The sequence below is a fragment of the Pleurodeles waltl genome, chromosome 3_1, assembly GCF_031143425.1.
Source record: "Pleurodeles waltl isolate 20211129_DDA chromosome 3_1, aPleWal1.hap1.20221129, whole genome shotgun sequence".
NCBI classification, from domain to species: Eukaryota; Metazoa; Chordata; class Amphibia; order Caudata; family Salamandridae; genus Pleurodeles; species Pleurodeles waltl.
This window is the reverse complement of record NC_090440.1, coordinates 876,501,418-876,516,005: the sequence shown is the minus strand read 5'-3', so window position 1 is coordinate 876,516,005 and position 14,588 is coordinate 876,501,418. Positions and strand designations below refer to the sequence as shown.

General features: G+C 44.4%; 1 protein-coding gene across 4 annotated transcripts in view; it reads right to left on the bottom strand.

Annotated features, from left to right (window-relative positions):
* Positions 1–14,588, bottom strand: part of MAP7D1 (MAP7 domain containing 1) — a 265,245-nt gene that overhangs the window by 171,401 nt on the left and 79,256 nt on the right. The gene's annotated exons all lie outside the window — the stretch shown is intronic.

Sequence of the window (14,588 nt, the reverse complement as noted above, 5' to 3'; positions counted from 1 at the left end):
GTCGCCGAGTGCTAGTGACTACACGAAGCATCACAGTACTGGAGTCGGATGCTTCTACGATGTGCCTCGGAAGCAGGACCCACAGCTCCAGCGCTACGATGTGTTAAAGCTAATCTACGATGTTGTAACACTGTCATAACAGGGCGGCTTTAAGGCCGCAGTAACCGGCTGCAAAGTCGGTAGGCATCACCAAAAAGCCTTAACCCATCGCTTCCATGGAGAAGATTGCCAGGTATGCTCAAAGGTTGGCAAGTCAGGGATATCATAAAAGGTGCAGAGTCAGGGTCCTGTCCAGGGATAACACCTGGGTCCCCCAGTCAGCCCAGGACTTCTTGATATCGGTGAGGTACAGGAGACTCGGACCCCTCATCTCAATCTGTTATGCCACTGGCCCCATTCTTGGCCCCAAGTGCCAAAATACAAGTCGAACTACCAAAAATACAAAATAAGTCATGTATGTACTTTGATTTCTTTCATCCTCCTTCCATTTTGCAATGGCCTCATCTTTCCTTCTTCTTTCTAGATCTCGCTATCTCTAGCTCGGTTTCTCCCGCTTTCTCTTGTTTCTTTCTGGTTGCACATTCTCAGTCTTTACGCCCCCACTTTCACTAGTTCGTCTTTTATCTCTTATTTCAGTCATTCCGCACTGTCTTTCACTGTGACTCCCTGTGTGACTACCTCTTGTATTATTTTCCTTAATCCCCCTCATGCTTCTTTTTTATGTCGGTCTGTCTTTCTTTCTTGCTTGCTTGCTTTCTCTCGCCCTCTTGTAAACCTTGCTGAAGGTCTTTCCTTTCTGTGCCCTTCCAGGTCATTCTCCGAGCCCCACTGGGAGCTACATGAAGTGCTGGCCAGTGTGACAGGCATTTTAAAAAAAGTCAGCGCAGCTGACCAGTTCCTACTCTGCGACACCTGGAGGGACTTGAGGAATTATCCAAGTGCACACAGGGATGGAAGAGAGCCAGACGTTATAGTTCACTGCCTCCAAGGGGACCTCAAGCAGAGCCAGAGGCAGACATCTAGCACGAGCCTTCACTGGCTCATCCACTTCTAGGTGTGGAACAGCAAACCCATTACTACACAACACCGATCTACAAAACACTTCGCACTACTACTACTACTAAAAAAAAAAAATCAAAAAATCCTGCCAGTCACTTTACCAAACAACAGCATGCCATCTTACACCATCTAGAAATCCATGGGGCAAAGAAACCTTCGCAATGGCTGCACAATTTAAATGAGACTGCAACAGGGTGCAGGATGAGTGTAGTGACAATTCACATCAAAGGTGGGTTCAATATACCATAAGAGCAGGAAAACCAAGAGCAGAGAAACAAAACGGCCCATGGTCCTGTACATCATTGGACAAAGTTAACTGCAAAGAAGGAAATGCACCTAGAGTTAAAGCTATTCCTACCCATTCCAAGGCTTGTCATAGTTTTTTAAAAACTTTATTGCTGGGAAAGTTGCCAGGCACTTAATGAAACAAAAAAAAAATTGTGCAAGAGCAAAAATATCTTTTGGTCTAAAAAATGATGCATTCCCATAGTAGTCCCCGGAACTGTAGGGGATTGCCTTGTAAGTGTGCATGCTCCTTGGCAAAAGGCAGAATAGCCTCACTCTCAGTCAAGGCGGAAGTGGTCTGAATAACTGCTCTATGCTGTAGTGGGCAGAAGAAAAAAAACACTGACACAATAATAGACCAATGAATGAAGAGGGGTGGCTAAAAGCCCCTTTACAGTAAGAATAGTACACATATAGTTTTAATAAATCCACATTTCTGAAACTAGAAAGGGCTTGATGAATTATGTGATAGTGCGCAGAAAGATGGGGTGGAGGCAGAAGTTATGGCTTATTGGTTAACCAACAAATTGCAGGACGAAAGAAATGCAGGTCCATCTGAATCGCCATTTTTTTCTGGGCTCGTGACATGCTCTGAACTGTAACATGGCCGTATCTGTAGGCTATCTGAGATGCGAGGCGCTGCTACAGCAGAGAAATCTGCCTTGAGGCAGCCTGTGCTGTAAACCATAGTGACATAGGAAGTCTCGGAAAGGAAAACTACTGGATCCGAAGACACAACTGTACATGGGCAGGGGGTTGAGAAGCATGTGGTTTGGAGGCAGGAAACATCATAGACTAGGGATCTTGGGGACACGAAACCGACAGACAAAATGACACCAGTACAGAGAAAGTGGAGATCAGGACATACCAAATAAAAGGAGATGGTTTACATACAAATAATAGTGATATCAGCACCAGTTAAACCTAGGTCAGGAAGTAGACATCCAGAAAAACAATGGTAAGTGGCAAACACTACCCTACGTAGACTTTGACAAACACCCACAAAAATTGCGTAAATGAGCACAAGGTCCCCCCCCCCCCCGGGACTTTAGAAACAAGCACACTTTTATATTGGTCATGGAACTTATACTTTAAAAAAATTCTGATGAAGTGTGAAGCACTTGGGTCTTATATTCATGGTCACAATCAGTCAAATTTAAGGCAAATCTAATATTAAAAAGGGAATTTGTTAGAAAGTGCTGCTATATTTTCTCCCATTGCTTGTAGTGCTCAATATCATGAACCCACCCAAATGAGGAGGCGTTGTACGTGCACACCTTGTAACTTACGCACTTATGCTGCACTGACGCCAAGCTCGTTACATGGATGAGTCAAAATGTGATGAGCTAGGGCAGTTACCCCACCACCTTTACAAGTTCTAGTTGAAACTTGCTGTAGAGTCATCACATGAATGTTTCATCGTGTGTTGTTAAAACCCATTAAAAATTGCCCTTGGGCCTCTGTAGTATGATTGCCGATATCCTGCCAGAGGTTTCACTGGCAATGTGAAGTGTATTCAGGAGCACCGGGCACATTCAGCAACGCCTGCTACGTGTAAGTACTCAATCCACTGTTTTTGCTCCATGTGCCGCTCAGGACGTGGATCAACCTTATACAGATCTGTGGTAAAGGAGAGCGCTGTTCAGTAGCTTCCAGGTGGCAGAAAACCGATCAAAGACCCCCACGGAACATAAGGCTGCGAGTAGTGGTAAATCTATTTTGGTTCTGTAAGATTTTACTTAGTTCCCACAGTAAAGTAGAAGCTGTTCTCTGGGTTTAGTTTCGCGTTCTTAGAACTCAGTTACTTTTCAACACCTATATTGCTATAGGTTGTGATGATGTATGTTTTAAAGCTATCTTTCGTTTACAGCTGAAAAGTCTTTCCGTGAAAGACACGAGTACAAATGTGTTCTGCTGCTGTTCATGAGATTATTCAAACATAGGTGCTGGTGGAGCAAGGCTGCAGACTCCACTATGTTGGGGGTCACTGCTCCCAAAAAACAAATGCAACCGATTTGTTTTTTTAGTTCTTGCAGACATAGGTAAGAAATGTGCGTTCACTAGACATATTCAAAAGCGATAACACTCGGTTTACGAGTACGTTCTATAAACCTCTACCTCGTGGCTGCAAAGAAAAGCAACACGACCCACAGTACAGTTCTTGCCTAAAAGTACATATAGAAGTAACGTCTTCTGGTGTGGCGTGAGACAAACAGAGGAGCGTTACACTCTTGCAGGGCGGAGAGCGCTGGTGCAGAAGCCGGGGCGCGGCTGGGCCCAGGAACCAACCTGCCAAGGTCTTCGGGCCTTCACTGGCGCCATCCTGTTGTGAAACATCTACGCTTCTCTATAGTGCCGGCTGCCACCTTAACTGTTTCTGTGGTCTAAAGGTGTTTGAACGCGAAATCAAGAAGCTCCCTGTGATTGGTACTTCGTTAAACGAAAGTGATCAGGTCTGGCAAAGGGCTCACGAACCAGAGACCCCGGCGAGAGCGGGGCACTGCTTTTGTCCCACTAGAGTTGGGTGAAATGGACCAGAGAAGGCTGGCATGGAACTACACATGCGCTGCCGCGGGGCACCCAAGCCCTGCCTTTCCTCGAGCCAGAGTACAGCTCCCCCACCCAGGGGTGGGCTGGCCTCACCTACGGTCACCTGACTGCTTTTAAGAGCCAGCGTCCTTGTCGTCTGGGTGCAACCGCGGGCAGCTCACTGAAGCCGACCCTCAAAGACCAGAAGGAAGAAAAACAAACTAAGTTCCAATCACAACACACTACTACTCTCGCTGAAGCGGACATGCCTCATTGATTGGGGTTCCCCTTAAAAGAGCAATTAAAATAGAAAATGGCCTTTGGACGCCACGACTGCAAGTTCTGTAGGATGTCGTGTTCACTAGTCAATCCCCTGGCAACTTTGTGAATGAAATTTAGTTACGAGTCGTCACCCAGTCCCAGTGTACAGAGACTGCCCAGTGACCCTCTCCACACCCCTCCTCTTCCTCACCGCCCCTCCCCCCCATGACTGCACTCGGTCATGAAGTAGGCGGGCGGAATGTTGCCCTCGTTGCTATTCTCGTCACCGAGCGCCTCGACTGAAAAGGGAAACCACATACCCCGAGTCCTACAGGGGGGGGGGGCTCTTTCCTCTAGTCTAATGGAAGGATGTCCTGAGCTAGACCCACAGTTACCATGGTAGACCCGACAAAAATGCATCTGACCTCATCCTTCTCTCTTACGGTCTCACTGTGGTGGTGGTGTTTTGGTGGTGGGGGAGTTTGTTTGTCAGTTTCCGCCCCTTCCTCTCACGCAAAAACACCATAGCGTGTGCAACATTCTGCACGCCCTGGGTTGCTGTGTAATGCTTAATGCCAGCAAAACTCAGCAGAGACCTGAATGCAACATTTAACTCGGAGATCTGATTTCAACATAACTCAGCAGAGATGTGAATGTTACATTTTAGATCACGGTTAGCTGTACTCTGATGGCTACTTAGCAACGATGTGCGAAATTCGCATAATTTGCATTTGTGCCGTTGGGGGAAATGCCTGAAAAAAGTATGGGCAATGGAGCAGCGGTATTTGGAGCCATATTGTAGTGTGAAATGCCTGCTTGCAGATATTTTTGGATGCAGGGATGCATTTCACGCAAAAGGAACGCGCAGAAAACACAAAGCAGCGTAATCTACAGCTATTAGCATTCTGGTCGTTCGTGTTGCCCCTGTGCACTCGTGATAAATGTTTGCGGAAAATGGCGCATTATTATGCAACATGGCGCAATAGCGAGATTCCAGGAATTTTATGTAGCATGCGTGATGCAAAATTACTGAAACTACGCAGGCTTATGCCAGCACAACAGACATTTCACCCAGCCCTACTCCTGAGCCTTTCTTCCTTTCGAATATATATCAAATCTATGACATTGAGGTGAGTGATAGACAACACCTAAAGTGCAATAGTTTGGCCTCAAATATGAGACGGGGGCAGGGATTCAATTCAAATCTCATTTATCGGACTATGGCTTTGTTTTATAGCCAATTAATGCCCAGGACAGCATCATTGCACACTTGCATGTATTTTAAATGCACTGCCATTTTGTGATCCTGTGTTTTACAGTGCATGTTTTGCTTAACTTTCCTAGCAAGTGTAACCTCGTTCTGAAATTGCAGAAATTAGTGGTCAGCCTTTTTACTCGAGAAAGCTGTATTCAGCTTCTAAGACCTTTTCACATTCTTCCCACAAGAAGTCTTCCGTCTGTTCACTGGAGCCCGACTGCTGTTTTTATTCACCATGTTGGCTTCCGTTTGTGGTAATTGAAAAACTGTCTGTGTAGCACCGAAATGTATGTATTTTTAAAGATTTCTTGCTGCAACTGACCAGGACTCCCATCCCTCGGTTTAGTGTTTTGACTTTGCTCATTTGATGCTTGCTAGTGTTCTGTGTCACGGCTACAGGAACAGCACAAATCACTCCACCCGTGCTCCTGAGAGCATCAAACACAAAGTTTAACTAAAGCCGAACAGTATGGGAACGAAGGCACATGAACGAACGCGAGTCACTTTTCATCCCTGCAGTCTCTGCCGTCACGCATACATCCTCAAAATCTCTTCCTCTTTTAGCTTTCAGATCCTGGTGCAGATGAAGAAAGGCAGAGATCCAGGCATAAACTCATGTGATTTGTTCTGTGCCATAGCTAGGTTTCCATCGGCCCCAGTACAAGCAAAGCAACCCCCCCCACACTAGGATGACACTAGGATGACATCTCAGTCTGTCAGATGCCCCCCTACACTCCACAACATCTTTGGACACAGTCTGCATCTGCTATATCAAAACTCACTACCACTCTCATACACACAATATTTTATTTCCACTCCCTGCACTACATTTCTGCAAGTCAAAGCCATGCGCATAAAAGGCATTACCAAAGCCGATAGGTTTCTCCCTAGTAAAGTGCATACGCACAGACATATGCAGACCCTCCAGACTCGTACTACTGCCCTCAAATGGACACATCCATCATGCTGCATTCACATAGACATAGGCCTAGGCTTCACTTTGCACTCACACAGGCACAATTAAAAACTTAAGACCACTTACCTTGCACTCACATTACACAATGTTAATCCTGCCATCATTCAGGCACATCCCCACAATGCAGTCACAAAACATGGTGCATATCCTGCATTGACACACGCACACTGCTCACACACGAGTACAGTGCTCACTAGGAAGGATCAGAGTTTGGACAGATGGTAGCACAAGAGACAAAGTTTGATTATCTGGTACATTGGTCCACTAGTTTAAGTCCAAGCTCTTGAAGTAAGCTACAATGAAGTCCGAATGTTCACCCAGGCTATCTAATCTCCCATAAACCACAGTTGGGCCAACACTGCAAACTATGCGAGTCTGGTCTTTGAAAACATTTGTGAAAAGAGTCTTGGCATACACATTTAAAAAAAAAAAAAATCCACTTGCTTTCTAAAAACAGGGAGGGGATTTGCTTTCTAGTGCAAGCACATAATAAATAACATTTTAATAAAGATAAAATAATAGGCCATTTAAATGTGGGCAGGGGCTAGTGCATCAATAAAAAGACTGAGAAAGTAAAGCTACGCACTGGTCTGCCATCTTGAAACAGTTAAAAATGAAAGAGTATGTACAATACCTGTTTCAAGATAGTGATATGGTTCTGAAGCTTGCAGAAGTGATGCTTGGTGCTCTGCGTAAGAAAGCTGTGGTCCAATGGCAGTGGAGCTGAGGATACGGTCATTACTCAATTAGCACTAGCCCTCATTTACAGGTGAGATGCTAGGGGTGAACTAAAGGAAATATCTCCCAAGGTCCAGAGTAACAAAAAGTAGGCAGGCAAAATACTGTTACTCCAACTACCTGACATCCTAAAGACCAGCATTTGTCTACTAGGCTGAGCCAAACACTGGCAAGAAAACCAGATGCTGAAGAGGGCTGATCCACTGCCCTATTTTATGTATGCTGTTCTGAAGGGATGAACTATTACGTGACTGGCACTCTTAGAAAAAAAATGGACCATAGGTATTCAGTCAAAGGAATATTAAGTATTACTTTTGAGAAAACAGGAGGCTGGAGAGACTGCCAAACCAGTCTTTTGGTCAGACCTGAAATACACAAAAATGGATGGAGCAAAAGGAGCAGGAGAGGGTCCTTGGTTCACACGCAAAAGACAAAGCACTGGTCAAGAGCATCAAAATCTTCCCTGAAAGACGCAGAACAAGGGTGGTGCTACTGTGGGAGCAATGCAAGTTCCCTTTAAAGACATGGGACAAGTGTTGTACTTCAGTGACAGCCAGTGCAAGCTTCCTTTAAAGACATGGAAAAAGTATGCAACAGCAGAGCCAGTCATTGCAGGTTTCCTTCAAAGAAAGGATGTCACTGAGCAACACCATTTAGCGACTCCCTTGGATAAAATGAATAAGGACCATTTCAGATTTGGTACAAGTATAAGGAACAACACTGAGGTGTATGAATGCAAGATTGACTTACATGCATAGCAAGATTTCCACAAACAAAATGGGTGCGGCACCAGGAAGGAGTACAGGCTTCCCTCACACCCACAGAACACATACCAATCTGGCCAGAAACAAAGCAAGCCTCCCTCACACACACAAAGCATAGACAGCATCTCACACACAATGTGCAGCATTTGGCAGCATTGTAGGCTCCCCTCAAAAGCAGCACTGGTACAAGATGATCATTAGAAGTGCAAGCTATCCTCACATACAAAACATGCATCACACTGGAAGCATCATCTAATCTTATTTCAGGCACACAATACCCAGTGTAAAGGACAGAAGTGTGTGAGCCACTAAAGGTTCAAGCCAGATGCTAGGCTCTGGTTGAGCTAAAGGTCCTCTTGTGCCCTAGAGCCTAAAATGAGCTTAACTTTCTTGTGTCTTCTGCCTGCTACCCACACGCTAACCTCATGCACCAAGAATGAAAAATAATGCATTAAAAACTTTGATGAGCAAAGGGGACCGATCTTAGGCTGAGTTACACAGAAAACCTGGGGTCAGTCCAGACTTGTTCATGTGACCAAGTTGTCTGATCCATGGCAATTATTTTATTTTATTGTGCCTCCTATTTGTAATTACTACATATGAGAAAACTTTGATATAAGTGACAGGGGTGTGGAATTTATTAAAATATCTACTTGTCCACGGGACAGGTTGCTTCTCAAATCTACTTGTCCTGTAAAAAGATCTACTTGTCCCTTTGGTGCCATGTAGTGTGGCGACAAATTATGGCAGCACTCTCATTATGTAAGTGCTCTGATAATAGCCTCTCTGATTATGCCAGGGCTACTACCATAGTAGGGCTTGAATACTTGCAGTTTCAATCCCTACTGTAGCAATTTCCTTATTTTGCCACCTTTCTGCAGATCTGAATACTGGGGCTGGAGGAAGCAGTAAGCAATAGTTCCAGGGCTGGAATGCCTTTGAGTCTGCACACCTACTAACCTGCATGTTTTAAAGATTTTTACCAGCTTCTCTCTAATATTTTCCCATAATAAGAAAGGTTGGACATTTACTCCTGACAATGGCAGAATTAGAACTTCTTCCAGGGTTGGGAAGAAAGTGGCTGGAGGGAAAATGAACTTGCAAATGCTCAATAGATTTTCACATGAGCAAATCTACACATCGTATTTACCCATGCTAAAATACAGTTCACAAATATTTTATAGGGGTACGACATATACCATGGGTGCACTTTTGTGACTTTCTTTAAGAATTTGGGGCCACATGTAGGTAGGTTCAGATTTGCGACCTGCAAATTGCGAGTCGCAAATCCGAATGTAGGATGGTGTCCCTGACACCATCTGTGATTCGCAAGGGCTTCGCAAATGCCCACCTCATGAATAATCATGAGGTGGGTCGCAATTTGCGATCCCCTCGCGAATGGCGGCCCTCACAGGGATGGTGGCCTGCTGGAGACAGCAGACCACCATGTCTGTGACTGCTTTTCAATAAAGCAGTTTTTTTTTGTAATGCAGCCCGTTTTCCTTAAAGGAAAACGAGATGCATAACAAAAACGAAAAATGAAACGTTTTCGTTTCATTTTTTCAGAGCAGGCAGTGGTCCACAGGACTACTGCCTGCTCTGAAAAAATGTTTGCAGTGACATTCACAATGGGGAAGGGGTCCCATGGGGATCTCTTCCCTTTTGCGAAAGTGTTAGCACCCATTTGAAATGGGTCCAAACTGCGATTGGTTTGCGCCCGCGGTCACAAAACAATCCTACATTGCACTGCAAGTCGCAATTAGGAAGGGAACACCCCCTACTAATTGCGAGTCGCAAACCCGTTTTGCGATTCGGTAACCAGGTTACCGAATCGCAAAACTGGGTTTGTGCAAATCAGTGTGCTTTTTACACGTCGCAAACAGCGAAAGTCGCTGTGTGCGACATGCAAAAAGCTACCTACATGTGGGTCTTGGTCCCTAATTAGGTCTGGTGTTAACAAAGACATTTTGTTTTTATTAAACTTCTATTTCTCTCTCTTTCGGCTGGCTTTACTGTGAGTGATAGCATTCTGCTCTTCCACAAGGAGCATATTGCCACACAAAGTAGTTTTGTTCAGTGTCAGGAACTACAGTGGCAATCAGTGACGTAACGAAACTGGAGGGTGCCCCTTTGCAAAGAACATGGAGGAGCCCCCTCTCCAGACTCACTCAGGGCAGGTGCTGTGCTGAAGGGGCCCCCTGGAGGGCGGCTGCGGGGCCTTTGTTTTGCCGTTGGTGGCAACGTGTGCTTTTAGAGTTCAAAAACTTTTTGGGGAGTGGGGGTTTGCCAGTGTTTGTTACAATGTTGAGGGCCTGGTAGCTCAAACAACAATAAAGTGTTACAAAAGCCATGTCAAAACAAGACACGCATTGATGAAACTAAAAGACTTATAAAAATATGTCAGATCAGTTGGCTTTGTCAATGTTGGTTTATTTTCATGCTTCCCATAATCGTGTTGAAAATGGTTACACTGATTTTCCATTAGAAATATTTTTGGAAAATACTAGCATGCATCAACACATTTTACTAAATGACACTTCATTTGCATCTAATCAGAGAGCATTCTGGGAGCATTATACTTAGCCTCATAGCCTAAACTTTTCAAACATGTGTATTCCCCCCTTTTTTTTTTTTTTGTACTGGAACCAACTTCAGTAGTGAAGTGTGACCTTAAAACATTTATTTACAGCACTCACCCTAATAATGAAGGCTTTCAAATAATGAACCATAAGAACAGCATTATCTTTTGGAAACACATTACCTCAACTACAGAGAGTTCCAGGCAGCCAAAGGGTTTGTGCTGCAGGGGGTTGGGCCTACTTGTCCCAAGGACAAAGTAAACATAAAAACTTGTTGCCCTTGACCCCAAACAAGATGTCCCGGGTCGGGCGATAGGAATTCCACATCCCTGAGTGAGGATGTGTGCTGTACCAAAAATCTCTCATGTATGACTTAATGGACTATAATGCTGCTGGCTGTAAAATAAAAATGTAACCCACATATAGGGTGCACAACAGCTGGCTTACCTCTGAGTTCAATAACGGTGTAGTCATCGGAGTGGAGGTGGGGACAAGACTGTTTAAAAATTATCACTTTTAGTAAATGCCTTTAAAAGCAGTGATATAATCTGATGTACTAACGTGAAACCACTTGTCTAAGAAATATACTTTATTAAATTGTGAAGACACCATCATATTTTTGCAAGAGTTCCATGTCAAATATTCCGAAGGCCCAGCTTATGTCTTGTACCTGGGCTGTAAAAGCCAATACAGGCTCTTAAGGCCAAAGCAGTCCCTTAATTCGTCTCTCCCTGTTAATTTGTTGGCTCGCCCACCTTTACTACGGTACTGCGTATAACAGTTACCAGAGTTCCACCTCTCTCAGTATCTGCCTCTGGAGAGAAAAATCATGTTTTGTGAGATTCTGGTTGGTCTCCAAGGGTCGCCGAAGGATAACTACTCCTACTTCTGGTTTTAATAAGGAAGAAATGTGCATTAGTGGCTCCAAGAAATAGTTTAAATTTACCTGTGCATCCCCCCCCTGTTTTAGCACTCTCTCCTAAGTAAGTCCTTTGCAAAAGTGAGCAAGCGCACTGCTCGGAGATTCAGTGCGTGTATAATGAAGACTTCACAGTGTCCCCAAAGGTGCTTCCGTAGATTCTGCCGCTTGGAGTCTAACCACTGCAGTTGAGGGAATCGGACGGAGCTGACAGCAGTGCTTCAAGAGCTCCCGTGGCCCTAGTATGCAGTGATGCAGACTTTCGGACTAGTGGTGCTACCATCAAAGTTACATCACAGAATTCATAGGGATTCCAAAAAATCCAAACATCACACAAAGGTCAAGTGTTGCACAGGAGCCACGTCCATTCAGCAGGAGAGTGGTACTTTTTGCTTTCCTTTTTTAAATTATATTTATGCAGTTCACCTATAGGTATAGCACTTTTGTTGTAAGAAGAAAACGATATCCTACAGTCTTTCATTTCACTTCAGCAAGGTTATCATATAGTTCACTTTACAAAATCCAGACACTTAAGTAAGCGGGGAAAAAAAAACACCATTCTCCCTGTTAAAACAATAAGCAGTAATTTGTCAGAGGACTAGACTAGTATTTGACCTCTGCCTTTGAACGCACAGCAAATGTTACAAGATAAAAACATTTAAAGCCATCTTCAATGCTCCTAGCTTCAGAACTTCAGCGTAGTTCAAGAGGCTGGGTTAGTTGGGCACCTTCCCAACTCTGGGCCCCAGTGCATTGACTGCAACACTGGTAGCTAAACTCCTGAAATGTTTATACAAATTCATTTGTGCAGCACTGGTATAGGAGGGATCCTGCAATATCACACAGATGAACACCAGCCAAATGCGGGATTGGCCATGATATATCAAGCCTGGCAAACAGTTTTGAGGGAATACATATCATTTTCTTGTAGCCACATAGACCATTTTCTCCTCCCCCAAATCCTCTGGGAGACACTCATTAGGTACCCTAGGCTGTTGGAATGAACCAGTTTTCCAGGAATTCTTTCATCTTCCAATCCACCACTGCACACTTCACATTAATACCACAACCATCCCTCCTGCCCTCATCTACAGATCACTTGATGTAACATAAAGGACCCCTTTCTTGCTGAAAGGCTTAAAACTGACCACAACTTGATATCTTATGACTAATAACTACAAGGTTTTTGGCTGAATTTAAGTAAACCCTGTACAGTTATATTACAACAATCCATTAACTAACGGCTGATAAGGACCCACATAGGCTGGAACCGAGATGTACAGTCAGGTCGTCAATGCAGGCCATGGCAGCTCGATCTTTCCAGCTGGGAATGACGAGCCATGTGCCCCTGAACAGAAAAGCACACAATTGTAATAACCAAAAACTTACAGCAAGAGCTAAGCCAAGATAATGCGGTGTCCTGGATTGTTTAATCTACCAGATCATTCAAATACCCAGGTGCACCCAGAAAAGTTCCTGCTAACCCAAAGCCAAGCTTACAGAAAAACAAGAGGACATGGGTCAGGTCAAGGGATGAGTTTACTTCAGCCACACTACTCAAAGCGGAAAGTGTCTTCACCTGTGAGCAAACTAAATGGCCATGAGTGCATGGCACATTGGTGTAACATCAGCAGAACAACCAACTGGGGTAGCTAGTAAATAGGAGTATTTGGGACAAAGACACCACCAGTCAATCAGAAGGGAGGAGAACAAGGACTGTCTACTCTGTCTTCCTGTTGCACTGCCTTGCAGTAAAGATGCAGGATAGCAGTGTACAGACATACTGCGCGCACACATGAGGGCGCCTTCAATTTCAGCCAAGTCCCACAAGTCCAATGTAGGTCTGTGGACCAGTGGCGAGCGTTGGTAGGTGCTGCCAAAGTAGATATTCTGCTCAGGCTAAGACAGACATTGTTTCTTCCTAAAGCAAGCTGAACCCAGGCTCCAGGTCCGCTAGTTCTCCTCATATTAGCTGACCCTAGTGTTGGACAGCCAGTAAGCAGTGGCATAACGCATTAAGATGGATTTCCACTGCAGAATGTGATGAGGGCCTTCAGCCAATGGTCTTGGGATGAATGACCCCCCCCCCTGCCCCCCTGGAGTGGTGAGGGGGCCCCTTGAGGGCTGTGTGCCCCCATGTGCCCGTGTTACAACCCTTCCAATATTGTAAGTCAGCATCCTAGTGGGACATTGCATAAAAGAGACATTGATACTAAAAAAAAAAAATAAAAAAAAAAAAAGGTCCATTCAAGAGACTTCTTCCTGGTTTTGTTTCTCTCGTATCACACAGTATATTACTGCATTGCTTTGCCATCAAATAATGCCATTGTTGCTGCCATTGCATCACAGTGCATGAATAGTCATGAGTCTTGACACATACAGACTCTTGGGCTGTTGTTTTGGATTGGCTTTTCTGATAAAATGAATTCCAATAATTCTGCCAATGCATAGGCATGCTGAGCAATGTATGCTTTTTGGAAATTAAAAAAATGAACCTCATCCTCAAGTGAGCAGTGAAAGATTACAATCAGAAAACTGAGGCCGAAAGGCTCAGGAGTGAGAAATAATATTGAGGAAAGCCAATGAATCAAGAACGAAGATTTGAATGGCCAACAAAGTCCTCCAGACCCATACATGCCAATTGGCCCAAATCAGGCAGCACGCTCCAATCCAGAAATAGCTTTATTTTAGCTTTCTCTCTCCTAAAACTGACAGCACTTCAATACAAGTCAGGCAGGAAAATAGGTTCCTCTGATTTTTTTTTTTTTTTTTTTTTTAACTCTACTACATAATACCAAGGGAACTCTCCAACAGATACAGAAAGCCAGAAAGAAGTGTTAAGGATAAAGCTGTGAACACAATCATGGGTATTGAAAGCCAACAACGAAGATGGGTGGAGCACTTTGAAGAACTGCTGAACCAGCCTGTGCTGCAGTCTCCACCAGACATACATCCAGCTGACAAGCTCCTGCAACTCAACTGCAGCAGACCAACCACAGAAGGAATACAGCAAGCCATGAAACATTTAAAAAATGGGAAGGCAGCAGGACCCGACAACATTCCTGCAGAGGCACTGAAGGCAGACATTGAAACATCAGTAGGCATGCCTTACCCCATGTTTGAAAGGGTCTGGGAAGAAAAAAGGGTGCAATTGTACCAGAAGGAGGGATATATCATCAAGATCCCCAAGTAAGGTGACCTGAGTAATTATGCAAACTAC